Here is a 12,759-nt window from a genome sequence, read left to right as displayed (position 1 = left end):
GGGAGGGCACTGTACAGGGAAGGGGGGGGGGGGTCAGGAGGGCACAATACCGGTTCCATTATTCTGCCAGGGCAGCTTAGTAAAAATTGTAACTGTCCCAGGAAATTCGGGATAATAGGCAAGTACAATGCATAAAAAAATGTATCATGGGGCCCCCATGCACCTGTCAAGAGGGTGCGATACTGGGATCAGGAGGGAGGGCACTGTACAGGGAAAGGGGGGTGGGTCAGGAGGGCACAATACAGGTTCCAGGATTCTGCCAGGGCAGCTTAGTAAAAGTGGTGACTGTCCTAGGAAATCTGGGATAATAGGCAAGTACAATGCATGAAAGATTATCATGGGGCCCCCATGCACCTGTCAGGAGGGCGCAAAACTGGGATCAGGAAGGAGGGCACTGTACAGGGAAAGGGGGGGGGGTCAGGAGGGCACAATACAGGTTCCAGGATTCTGCCAGGCCAGCTTAGTAAAAATTGTGACTGTCCCAGATAATCCGGGATAATAGGCAAGTACAATGCATGAAAGATTATAATGGGGCCCCCATGCACCTGTCAGGAGGGCGCAATACTGGGATCAGGAGGGAGGGCACTGTACAGGGAAAGTGGGGGGTCAGGAGGGCACAATACAGGTTCCAGGATTCTGTCAGGCCAGCTTAGTAAAAAATTGTGACTGTCCCAGGAAATCCGGGATAATAGGCAAGTACAATGCATGAAAGATTATCATGGAGCTTCCATGCACCTGATAACAGTGAATGGTACCGCAAGTGTAAAGTATGTGTTTTGAAGGATCATGGAAGCGCAGCCTAAAGGCAATATAAAATGAATACTGTATGTATTTCTTGTGGGCCCCCCCCCCTCTTCAGCCCTCGATCTCTATGTAGCATACATTGGCCCCCGATTCCGCGTGGCCTCGCTCTGGGAAGCAGCGGATCCTCTGGGTATTGGGCTTTTTGTTGAACGTCTCCAGTGAGGTGAGTGGAGGAGGCAGCCTGGAGGTAGTGGACTGTGAAGAGAAGGGCCCCATTGATGTCTGAGATGTGTAATGTATTCAGAGTGCTGTACACAGCTCAGAGCCCGGGGGCCACCACTCTCCAACCATACAGGAGGCTGGCATCACACTGAGTGCGCCTAATGCACCCACATCCGGCTAAGTACTTCTGGCATGTGTGTTGGGGAGGGCAGAGCAGGGCGCGGGGCGCGGGGGGGGGGGGGTCCTTTATCATCATTGTTCATTGACCCAGATACAGTCACTCGCTTTATGGCGAAGTGAACTAAAAAAAAAAACGGCGCTGAAATATTGTGATTTACAGTAAAGCTGAACTCCAGCCTTCCCTTCAGTCTCGCACAGTTCTCTCCTGGTATGAAATGGCTTACTTTGATTTCACTGCACACTGTGAGCTTCTCGCAACGTGCGTTAAAAACCGCAGCAAGTAAGATACGGCCCACGTCATTTACTGGCTGGAGGACTTCCAGCATCATCTAACGCTTTCCTCCCCAGCCTGACTGTCCCTGGTGCTTTCAATAATTGGATTCCCGTTCTTTCAATCATGGAGGCTCAGCATCACATGTGGGCGTTACCTATGCAAATGAAGCCTGCCTAGGAACCGCCCACTCCTCCAAACTGACATCCACCTATCAAGGCATTTTGAGATTTCCATAACTCCTCCCAAAAGCCAGCCCACTGCTTGCATCACGGCTGAAGGCTCATTCAAAGTCCCAGCGCCAAAGTACCGATCTCATAGTGACCATTACCTGTCATTTCTATTTAAAAAATATGTAACTAATAATAATATAATAATAATAATAATAAACATAGGTGTGCGCAGCCTATTGCATTAGGGTGTGCACCCTAAAGAATCAAACTTGAATGCGCGTGTGTACAGTATATATATGTATATATAAATAAATAAATATAGAGCAGTAGGGCAATGGACAGTGTCAGTAGGGCAGAGGTTGGTGTCAGTAGAGCACTGGATGGTGTAAGTAGGGCAGAGGTTGGTGTAAGTAGTTTATTTTTTATAATTTGTAGATATTTTACAATTTTATTATTATTTTATTATTTTTTACAATAGTTATTCTTTTTTTTTTTTTAGGAGCCCTGTTGGGGGCTTTGGTGAAATATCAAGGGTCCAAACAGACCTCTGATGTCCCACTTTTGAGACAGAGAAAGGGACTGAGGACAGAGATTCCCCAGTCCCTTCCTCTGTAGCCAAGCAGCATGGGGAAACTGCACAGCACAGGGTGATTTGGGTGTGCCCAGGCACACCTGGCACACCCTGTGCGCACGCCTATGATAATAAATATATATATATATTTACACACACACAGTGCCCAGGGCAAAGATGGCAAATTTATTATGTTCAAGCTTATGGAGGGAGGGCAGAGAGAGAGCACAGCCCACACCTCCTCCCGGCTCTCTCCTGCTCTCCTTGCTGCTTCCAGCGCTGGGCTGACAGAAGTAGTGATGCCTCCGTCACTACTCCTGTCAGCCTCACAGTAGAAGGAACTTGTGACACTCAGGGGTGTACTTACTTTTGTGAGATACTGTATGTGTGTATATATATATATATATATATATACATATATACAAATCAACACCTCTGCTATATAACTGTTGGCTGCAGCATTGCTGCTTGACATTGGTAGAAATTATTACAATTTCTTAAAATGTATATATATATATATATATATATATATATATATATATATATATATATATATATATATATATATATATATATATATATATATATATATATATATATATATATATATATATATATATATATATATATATGTATAATATAAATCATATTCATAATAAATATATATATATTATTATTATTATTATTATTATATATTCATATTATTTAAATATGTAAGCAATCGGGTTTCTGGATTGATTTAACACCTACACACCTCCCAGAAAAAAAACTGAACAGGGATTGCTGGGACTTGTAGTCCTCCATATTCCCTCCTGCAGTCCCCCCCAGTGTTGCCCAATCACAGCTCACACGTGTCCCTCGAGGCTCTGGCTCCGCCCCCCAGCGCGCTGATATTTTCAAAATAAAGTTACTTTGTATCCGCAGCTGTCAGTGAGTGGGCGGGGCAGGGTCCGGGCTGCGCTGTGTGTGGGTGGGTGGAAGCTGCGCTTCGGGCGGTGCATTACGGTAGTGCGGCGCTGTCAGGTATTACGGTGAGGAATTGTGACAGCGGGGAGCTGAGCGGGACACATCGGGGGATTGGCGGCGTGTGCAGCGGATGTTTTCCCGGGACAGCCGGCACTGATCGGGGCTCACCGACACCGGGGGGAGAGGAGAGCCGAGCAAATACAGGTCAGTGCACGTCCGGGGGATCACTGCGACTCTGCATGGGGCAACTGTGTCTGGTATCCCCCCCCTTCTCTATACATAACTGGGTGCCCCCCCTATACTGACTATACATAACTGGGTGCTCCCCCCCATACTGGCTATCCATAACTGGGTGCCCCCCCCTATACTGACTATCCATAACTGGGTGCCCCCCCCTCCTATACTGACTATACATAACTGGGTGCCCCCCCCTCCTATACTGACTATACATAACTGGGTGGTTCCCCCCCCCCTATACTGACTATCCATAACTGGGTGCTTCCCCCCCCCTATACTGACTATACATAACTGGGTGCTCCCCCCCCCCCCTATACTGACTATACATAACTGGGTGCTCCCCCCCCTATACTGACTATACATAACTGGGTGCCCCCCCCCTATACTGACTATACATAACTGGGTGCTCCCCCCCCCCCCTATACTGACTATACATAACTGGGTGCCTCCCCCCCCCCCTATCCTGACTATAACTGGGTGCTCCCCCCCCCCTATACTGACTATACATAACTGGGTGCTCCCCCCCCCCTATACTGACTATCCATAACTGGGCCCCCCCCTATACTGACTATACATAACTGGGCCCCCCCTATACTGACTATCCATAACTGGGTGCCCCCCCCTCATTCTGACTATCCATAACTGGGTGCCCCCCCTCCCCAATACTGACTATACATAACTGGGTGCTCCCCCCTCATACTGTCTATCCATAACTGGGTGCCCCCCCGCATACTGACTATACATAACTGGGTGCCCCCCCCCATACTGACTATACATAACTGGGTGCTACTGTCCCTCCCCAATACGAACTATACATAGTTGGGTGCTACTGCTTCCCCTGTACCCTGTCTGGACATAACTGGGTGCTACTGCCCCCCCCCCCCAATACTACTGACTAGACATAATTGTCAGCTACTGCTCCTAATTTGGGTGCTGCTGACCTGCTGTACTCTAATTGTATGAAGCTATATGCTAACCAACCCCCCCCCCAAAAAAAAATATATATATATATATATATATATATATATATATATATATATATATATATATATATATAATTAGAATTGGGTGAATCTGTATGCAGTTATGTTCTCCATGGAGCTGGGTGCTGCTGATCGGTCCCCTGAACCCCGACTATATCTAGGCACTGTTTGTACTCTATGGGTATTGCTGATCTCCTGTATATGGAATATTGGGTATTTGGGTGCTGCTGTACACCCCAACATTTCCTCTGCCCCCCCCCCCCCCCCCGCACCCTGGCTGTATAACTTCATTACACTCTCCCCCTTTCCATTACTGTATAAATTGGGTGCTTCTGATCCCTTCTTTCCAGCTGTAATAGCCCTTATTCATATGTGTCCCCCCCCCCCCATATGTGACTGGTTGTTGCCTGCACCCCTCTCTGTGACTACGTACCTCTGCCGCATCTTTTGTGCATCTCCTTTACTAGAGGCATCTCTCATTTCTGTTCTCCCTGATGCGTAGTCTTTAGTTTACAATATGACTCATCTGTCCCCAGCTAGGTGTAGCACCCCCCCCCCCTATATGTAATACTTACCTCCTTCCTAGGTGTAGCACCCCCCCCCCCCTATATGTAATACTTACCTCTTCCTAGGTGTAGCACCCCCCCCCCTATATGTAATACTTACCTCTTCCTAGGTGTAGCACTCCCCCCCCCCCCCTATATGTAATACTTACCTCTTCCTAGGTGTAGCACCCCCCCCCCCTATATGTAATACTTACCTCTTCCTAGGTGTAGCCCCCCCCTTATATGTAATACTTACCTCTTCCTAGGTGTAGCCCCCCCCCTTATATGTAATACTTACCTCTTCCTAGGTGTAGCCCCCCCCCCTTATATGTAATACTTACCTCTTCCTAGGTGTAGCCCCCCCCCATATGTAATACTTATCTCTTCCTAGGTGTATGTAGCCCCCCCCCTATATGTAATACTTACCTCTTCCTAGGTGTAGCACCCCCCCTATATGTAATACTTACCTCTTCCTAGGTGTAGCACCCCCCCCCCTATATTTAATACTTACCTCTTCCTAGGTGTAGCACCCCCCCCCCTATATGTAATACTTACCTCTTCCTAGATGTAGCACCCCCCCCTATATGTAATACTTGCCTCTTCCTAGGTGTAGCCCCCCCCCCCCTTATATGTAATACTTACCTCTTCCTAGATGTAGCACCCCCCCCCCTATATGTAATACTTACCTCTTCCTAGGTGTAGCACCCCCCCCTTATATGTAATACTTACCTCTTCCTAGGTGTAGCCCCCCCCCTTATATGTAATACTTACCTCTTCCTAGGTGTAGCCCCCCCCCTTATATGTAATACTTGCCTCTTCCTAGGTGTAGCCCCCCCCCCTTATATGTAATACTTACCTCTTCCTAGGTGTAGCCCCCCCCTTATATGTAATACTTACCTCTTCCTAGGTGTAGCCCCCCCCCTTATATGTAATACTTACCTCTTCCTAGGTGTAGCCCCCCCCCCCTATATGTAATACTTTATCTCTTCCTAGGTGTAGCCCCCCCCCCCATATGTAATACTTATCTCTTCCTAGGTGTATGTAGCCCCCCCCCTATATGTAATACTTACCTCTTCCTAGGTGTAGCCCCCCCCCCTTATATGTAATACTTGCCTCTTCCTAGGTGTAGCCCCCCCCCCTATATGTAATACTTGCCTCTTCCTAGGTGTAGCACCCCCCCCCTATATGTAATACTTACCTCTTCCTAGGTGTAGCACCCCCCCCTTATATGTAATACTTACCTCTTCCTAGGTGTAGCACCCCCCCCCCCCTATATGTAATACTTACCTCTTCCTAGGTGTAGCCCCCCCCCTTATATGTAATACTTATCTCTTCCTAGGTGTAGCCCCCCCCCATATGTAATACTTATCTCTTCCTAGGTGTATGTAGCCCCCCCCCTATATGTAATACTTACCTCTTCCTAGGTGTAGCACCCCCCCCCCCTATATGTAATACTTACCTCTTCCTAGGTGTAGCCCCCCCCCCCCCCCTTATATGTAATACTTACCTCTTCCTAGGTGTAGCCCCCCCCCTTATATGTAATACTTACCTCTTCCTAGGTGTAGCCCCCCCCCCCTATATGTAATACTTATCTCTTCCTAGGTGTATGTGGGTGCTGTCTGTGAGCTGTACTGCCCCCCCCCATTGTATGTAACTGCCATGCCCCAACCTCTATGAACTTCATCTTCGTGAATTGCTTTAACCCTTCATGTAATTGTGAGAAACTGGGTGCACCTTTTGCATCCTTATCACCGTGTCCTTACACCCCCACCCTTATCATGTTTTTGCTCCCCCAAAATTCCTGGGCAGGGAATCTGCTAGAATTCTAGGTGCTCGGCTGTGACTTCTGCTGTTACCTCTGGCAGCGTGCGCCCATCTGTCTTCAATAATTAACCCTTCTATATTCCCTACTTACCTAGAAGTGGGTGCTGCTGCTCCTCTGTACCCTACCTGCACCCCAATAAACTGAAACCTTCAGTCACTGACGTGTTCTCCCATCGTTGCACTATGACCATGCATGTCAGATGCTGCCGCCGACCTATCTATAGCTGGTACCCCTGACGCAGACTGTAGAACTGGGTGCATTGCATGGTACCCTGTTCTCCCTTTGTGACCACAATATGACTCTATAGGTCCAAATGCAACATGCTTCTTTCCATGAGAATGTGAACTTTGCAGGAAAGAACTAAGGATGTGCAACTGTGCGTCTTCCTAGTTCTCAGGCTGGATGTCAATTAGCAAAATGTTATAGTTATTAAGTTATCTGATGCTGGTGAACCTGATCTGGGTGTGTAAGGTTAAAAAAAAGCTCTGGGCACTAAAGGGTTAACTAACCGCTGAATCACTGACCCCCGTGCCCCCCACCTCTGTATGTCTGGTGGGTAAATGGGTTAGCGGGTGCTGTACTAGGTTGCGCTCAACCACATTGGGCTCTAAGTTGTATCTGTCACTTCGTTTCACAGAACATATTTGCACTTTTTTGATGCAGGATCTTTGATTTCCATAGCTTCGGGGTTTTCTAAAGAGTAAGTGCTGCAGAAACCAGCTGCTTTTTGGACTGCTTCTCTCTAATTGAAGCCCTTCGTCTAAACAAAGCGGAAGTTGCTTATTTACTTGTAGGTGCTGGAGCTTTCGAGTAGGCTTTTTTTTTTTTTTTTCAGCAAAGCAGTTAGGAATGGCCTGGTAAATGTGAAAAGAAGACCAGAGTGCCACCTGGTGGCTGAAACATAAATAGAATATAGATTTACTTAAAGCGGAGGTTCGGACAAATTTTTTTATTTTATTTTTTTAAAAGCCAGCAGCTACAAATACGGCAGCTGCTGGCTTTTAAAAAAATGGACACTTATCTGTCCAGCGCGCCCGCGATGTCAGCAGCCGAGGCTGAGCAATCGCTCGGTCCTCGGCTGCTTCCACCACCATCCTCGGTGAGGGGATCCGTCGCTGGTCCACGCCGTCGCTGGTCCCTGCTCTCTCCTGGGAACAAGGTTTTCCAAAAGACATCAGGGGGGATGACGTGCCAGGCTGGATTCCCCCCGGGGATCTGAACCCGGAAGTGGTGCAAATACCTGTCTCAGACAGGTATCTGCACCCCCCCTCCCCCCTGAAAGGTGTCATGTGACCGGAGGGGGGGAGGGATCCAAAAAGAGGAGGTTCACTTTTTGTGTGAACATCCGCTTTAAAGTGGTTGTAAACCCTCTGATGATACTTTCACCTACAGGTAAGCCTACATTAAAGCTTACCTGTAGGTGCTTGCAATATCTCCTTAACCTACATGGTTAAAGTGGTTTAGGGTGAACCCCCGCTTTAAAGGGTCACTAAAGGAAAAAAAATTTTTAGCTGAAATGACTGTTTACAGGGCATAGAGACATAATAGTTAACTGATTCCTTTTAAAAATGATTAAAAATAGATAAAAAAACAATCATATAATGTGCCTGCAGTGTAGTTTCGTTTTTGCTGTTGTTTGCTGGTTCTCTGATGTACAGAGAGCCACTAGAGGGCAGTCAGCCAATAGAGAGCAGTGATACTTTGTCTAAAACTCCTCAGCACCAATCCAGTTTCGTTTTACACACACCTCCTTGATTAGTGACCACCGTGGGAAATCTCCCAGTACTGTGGTTATCAGGAAACAGGCAACCAGGAAGTGTCCAGAACAGAGAGGAATTACAGCAACATCAAAGCAAAAACGAACCATGAGCACATGAAACCAGGACTGCAGCAAGGTAAAGGAAGCTATTTAGCTAAAAAAAAAAATTCCTTTAGTGACCCTTTAAGGAGATATTTGCAGAAAATCGGGCACCATTGTCTACGGCGCATGCACACTAAGCGCGCCGGGTCTTGACTAGAAATAATTCCTGGAAAGTGCCGGTTCCACGCGCATGCGTGAGAATCGTGCCGGTTCCGCGTGCAAGTGACATCATTGCCGCTCCGGCCAATCTGAGCGGCGATACCCGGAAGTAACCTCCGGGAGCGATGGCTAGAGGGGAAGACGAGGACGGCTTTGGGGGCTTTGATCTAAGGTAAGTAATACATAATGAGCTAGTATAGTAGTCATATTGGCTCATTATGCCTTTGTCTTGCAGGTTTCTATATTTATTTTTATTTTTTTTATTTATATTTGGGTTTACAATCGCTTTAATATAATGTTTTTTTGTTTCTATAATTATATACGTAACTGCTATATAACTCTATGTATGAAATGATGGGGAGAGGGAGGGGGGTTACAGGATTCAGCACTTTCTGTACTGTCATTGTTCCTTTCTTTTTCTCATTTAGATACATATTATCGTTCTTTTAGCCTTCATTTGTGCCACATTTAGAAAGTTGACCATGCCTAGATGACAGATACAAGAAAAAGATCTGTTTGATCTCACTAGTGCTAATGGCCCGTACACATGATCCGAGTATCGGACGGAAAATACCGCTTTCTACGCAATCGTTCGACAATTGGATCGTTGGTACAGAGCTTTCGGGAGCCAATCACGACGGTTCATCCGATTATTATTCGATCAGACAAGCGCGAAAATGTTTCCTCGTACGATACCAGATCTACGATTTTCGTTTAGTCACTACAGTTGTCGTCCGAAAATACAAATGCATTACCACACATGACATCACTTCCAATTGTATAAAAAAAAATAACAATTCTGTTGTACGAGAATTTTCGCGACTTTAGTAACCTATTCAATTTCTACTTGCGACTATTAACCACTTGAGGACCGCCTCCTGCACATATACGTCAGCAGAATGGCACGGCCGGGCACGTACAGGTACGTTGCCTTTAAGAGCCCAGCCGTGGGTCACGCACGCGACCCGGTCCGAAGCTCTGTGGCCGTGGGACTCGTGTACCCAATCGCCGCCGGTGTCTCGCGATCGGTCACAGGAGCTGAAGAACAGGGAGAGCTGTGTGTAAACGCACCTTCCCCCGTTCTTCACAGTGGCAGTGTCATTGATCGCCTGTTCCCTGATATAGGGAAAGACTATCAATGACATCACATGTCCAGCCCCGCCCCCCTACAGTTAGAAACACATATGAGGTCACACCTAAAGCGCCCCCTAGTGGTTAACTCCTAAACTGCAATTGTCATTTTCACAGTAATCAATGCATTTTTATAGCACTTTTTGCTGTGAAAATGACAATGGTCCCAAAAATTTGTCAAAATTGGCCGATGTGTCCGCCATAATGTCGCAGTCACGAAAAAAGATCGCTGCCATTAGTAGTAAAAAAGAAATTATTAATAAAAATGCAATAAAACTATCCCCTATTTTGTAAATGCTATCAATTTTGCGCAAACCAATCGTTAAACGCTTATTGCGATTTTGGTAAAAAAAAAAAAAAAAATAGGTAGAAGAATACGTATCGGCCTAAACTGAGGAAAAAAATGTTTTTTTTATATCTTTTTTGGGGATATTTATTATAGCAAAAAAATATATAATTTTGTTTCAAAATTGTCGCTCTATTTTTGTTTATAGCGCAAAAAATAAAAACCGTAGAGGTGATCAAATACCACCAAAATAAAGCTCTATTTGGGGAGAAAAAAGGACGCCAATTTTGTTTGGGAGCCACGCCGCACGACCGCGCAATTGTCAGTTAAAGCGACGCAGTGCCGAATTGCAAAAAGGGGCAAGGTCCTTAACCTGCATATTGGTCCGGGTCTTAAGTGGTTAAGCTAAAAAAAGTTGGATGATCTGTTGTCTGATTTTTTTGGAACCTGTGCGCAACCCATAAGAAGTGCCATGCGTGTCTGCTTTTCCTGAAACCGTTTCATATCTTATCTGGGCAGATTCAATCGATAAGTTCTTATTCTGCTTGCTGGAATAGCTGCTTGGCCTGTCTCCATCCTACACACAGGATCAAGATGGTTATATAATGGAATTAAAGTGTTTTGTAGAGTGATCCTCGTTCAGCTTCATGTAAAACAAACAAATAAATCACCCTGGGAGGTTCACTAGAAATGGAATGAATGGGTCAGGGCACCCTGCCACCGACAGCTGCGATTGTTTCAAGATCTGTAGCAGCTGAACCTGCTCCGGTTAGGATTCCTAGATTTCTTTATAGCGTTTTTTTTTTTTTTTTGTGGTCAAAAGCTGGTTAAGATGGCTAACAAGTTGGTGGAATGTGTGGCCAGTATTACCTGCCTTTCACATACCGTATTTATCGGCGTATACCGTGCACTTTTTTTGCCCTGAAAATCAGGGCAAAATCGTGGGTGCGCGGTATACGCCGATACCCGCTTTCCCGCGCCGAGTTTTGAATACTGCGCCGACATATACCGAGCGCAGTACACTCGGGTATAGTCGGGCTGTCTCGGCTCCTTCCGCGCTCACGTCCTGGACGTACAGGACGTCAGCGCGAGAGTTGCCGAGCATTGCCGACAATACACGAGTGTACTGCGCTCTGTATATGTCGGCGCAGTATTCAAACTCGGCGCGGGAAACGAGCGGGGAGGACGCGAGGACACCCGAAGCCGCAGAAGGACGCCGGACCCGACGAAGAGGACACCCGAAGCCGCAGACGAGCGCCGGACCCGACGAGGCCGCCGATGGATGCCGCGCAAGACACCAAAACTAAGTACAAAAAACTTTTTTTCCACAGGATTGGGGGCAACTTTAGGGGTGCGTGGTATTCGCGGGAGCGCGCTATACCGCGATAAATACGGTAGTTACCTGCAGCTGTATGTCTTGTCTTTGTAACATTACAAAGGGGGTTGATTCACTAAGGCCCCTTCCACACTTGGCGGATCCTTCAGCAGCGCCCGCCAGGTCAGCGGGAGATCGCTCTGTTGATCTCCGCTGAGCCGGTGGATGACAGGTCCCTCTCTGCTCACTGAGAGGGGAGGGGCTTGTTGAGCGCCGCTGCTTGTCTTTTTTTTGTTTTTTTCATCAGCTCTCACCTGATACGTCGCCCTTCGGTCTGATTTGATCCGATGTCAGCCGCTGACATCCAAATGCTCCATAGACGAGCACGGAACGCCCGTTCAACTGACAGGCGGATATGATCGGTCCGTCCGTGTGAAAGGGGCCTAAAACTGAAGAGTGCAAAATGTGCTGCAGCTCTGCATAGGAGCCAATCGGATTCCAGGTTTTATTGTCAAAGCTCAATTGAACAAGCTGAAGTTAGAAGCTGATTGGCTCCCGTGCACAGCTGCATCAGATTTTGCATGCTCTGGTTTTAGTAAATCAACCTCAAAGTATTACTTTACTGTAGTGGATAGTGTACAGTAGTCAAGTGGATACTTGGAAGAGATTTCCAGCAGAGATAGTCGGTCTTCAGTAAGTTATTTTACTCGAGAGAGAGGAGCGGACTGCAGGAGTTAGGAGTAGGCAGGCCTCCCCCAGAGGCGATCTGCCACCTTTCTCCATGCCCCGGTTGGCAATGGCGGGTGCGTGAGGGGGTCACAGCCTGCCCTACCTGCTCCGCTTTGAAGCCCAACAGGGCAGAGGGACTCCCTATAAGGGAGTGAGAGGATCTAGCCCGCTCAACCAGCCCCGTTAGTCCTTCGCCTCTCTTTTTAGAGACCGCGTGGTCAAAGTGCGTGCATGTTAACCCAATTTTGAGTGCGTGCAAGTGTGGGGCTTTTTTTGTGGGAGGGGGGTGGGCGTACTAAGCGCAGGCTTACCTCGCATAGCACACCCACCGGGAGCCGGGCTGAGACCACCAAACTCAATTCACATGTAGCCGAGACCGGGATCCGAACCTCTAGCTGCAGAGGTGAATGGCTTGTCAGCGCAGTGCCAATCGCATTGAGCCACCGCAGCTCCATTCTGATACCCTAAAATAATGCCAAACTATTTTGAAAATTAAAGTTTAATTTTAGGTAATCTATCTCTATATCTCTATCTCGTGAAGGTTTTATTTTGATGTTTCAA

The 12,759-nt window shown here is 47.1% G+C and overlaps 1 protein-coding gene across 1 annotated transcript in view; it reads left to right on the top strand.

Moving 5' to 3' along the window:
• Positions 1-3,146: 3,146 nt before the first annotated feature.
• TP53I11 (tumor protein p53 inducible protein 11) overlaps positions 3,147-12,759 on the top strand; it is a 102,067-nt gene continuing 92,454 nt past the window's right edge. The window contains exon 1 of the mRNA XM_040328058.1: positions 3,147-3,331. The gene's annotated coding sequence lies outside the window, so the exon portion shown is untranslated. The remainder of the gene's footprint in view (positions 3,332-12,759) is intronic.

This window comes from Rana temporaria, chromosome 11 (assembly GCF_905171775.1).
Source record: "Rana temporaria chromosome 11, aRanTem1.1, whole genome shotgun sequence".
Lineage (NCBI taxonomy): Eukaryota > Metazoa > Chordata > Amphibia > Anura > Ranidae > Rana > Rana temporaria.
This window is presented reverse-complemented; position numbering and strand designations above follow the sequence as displayed.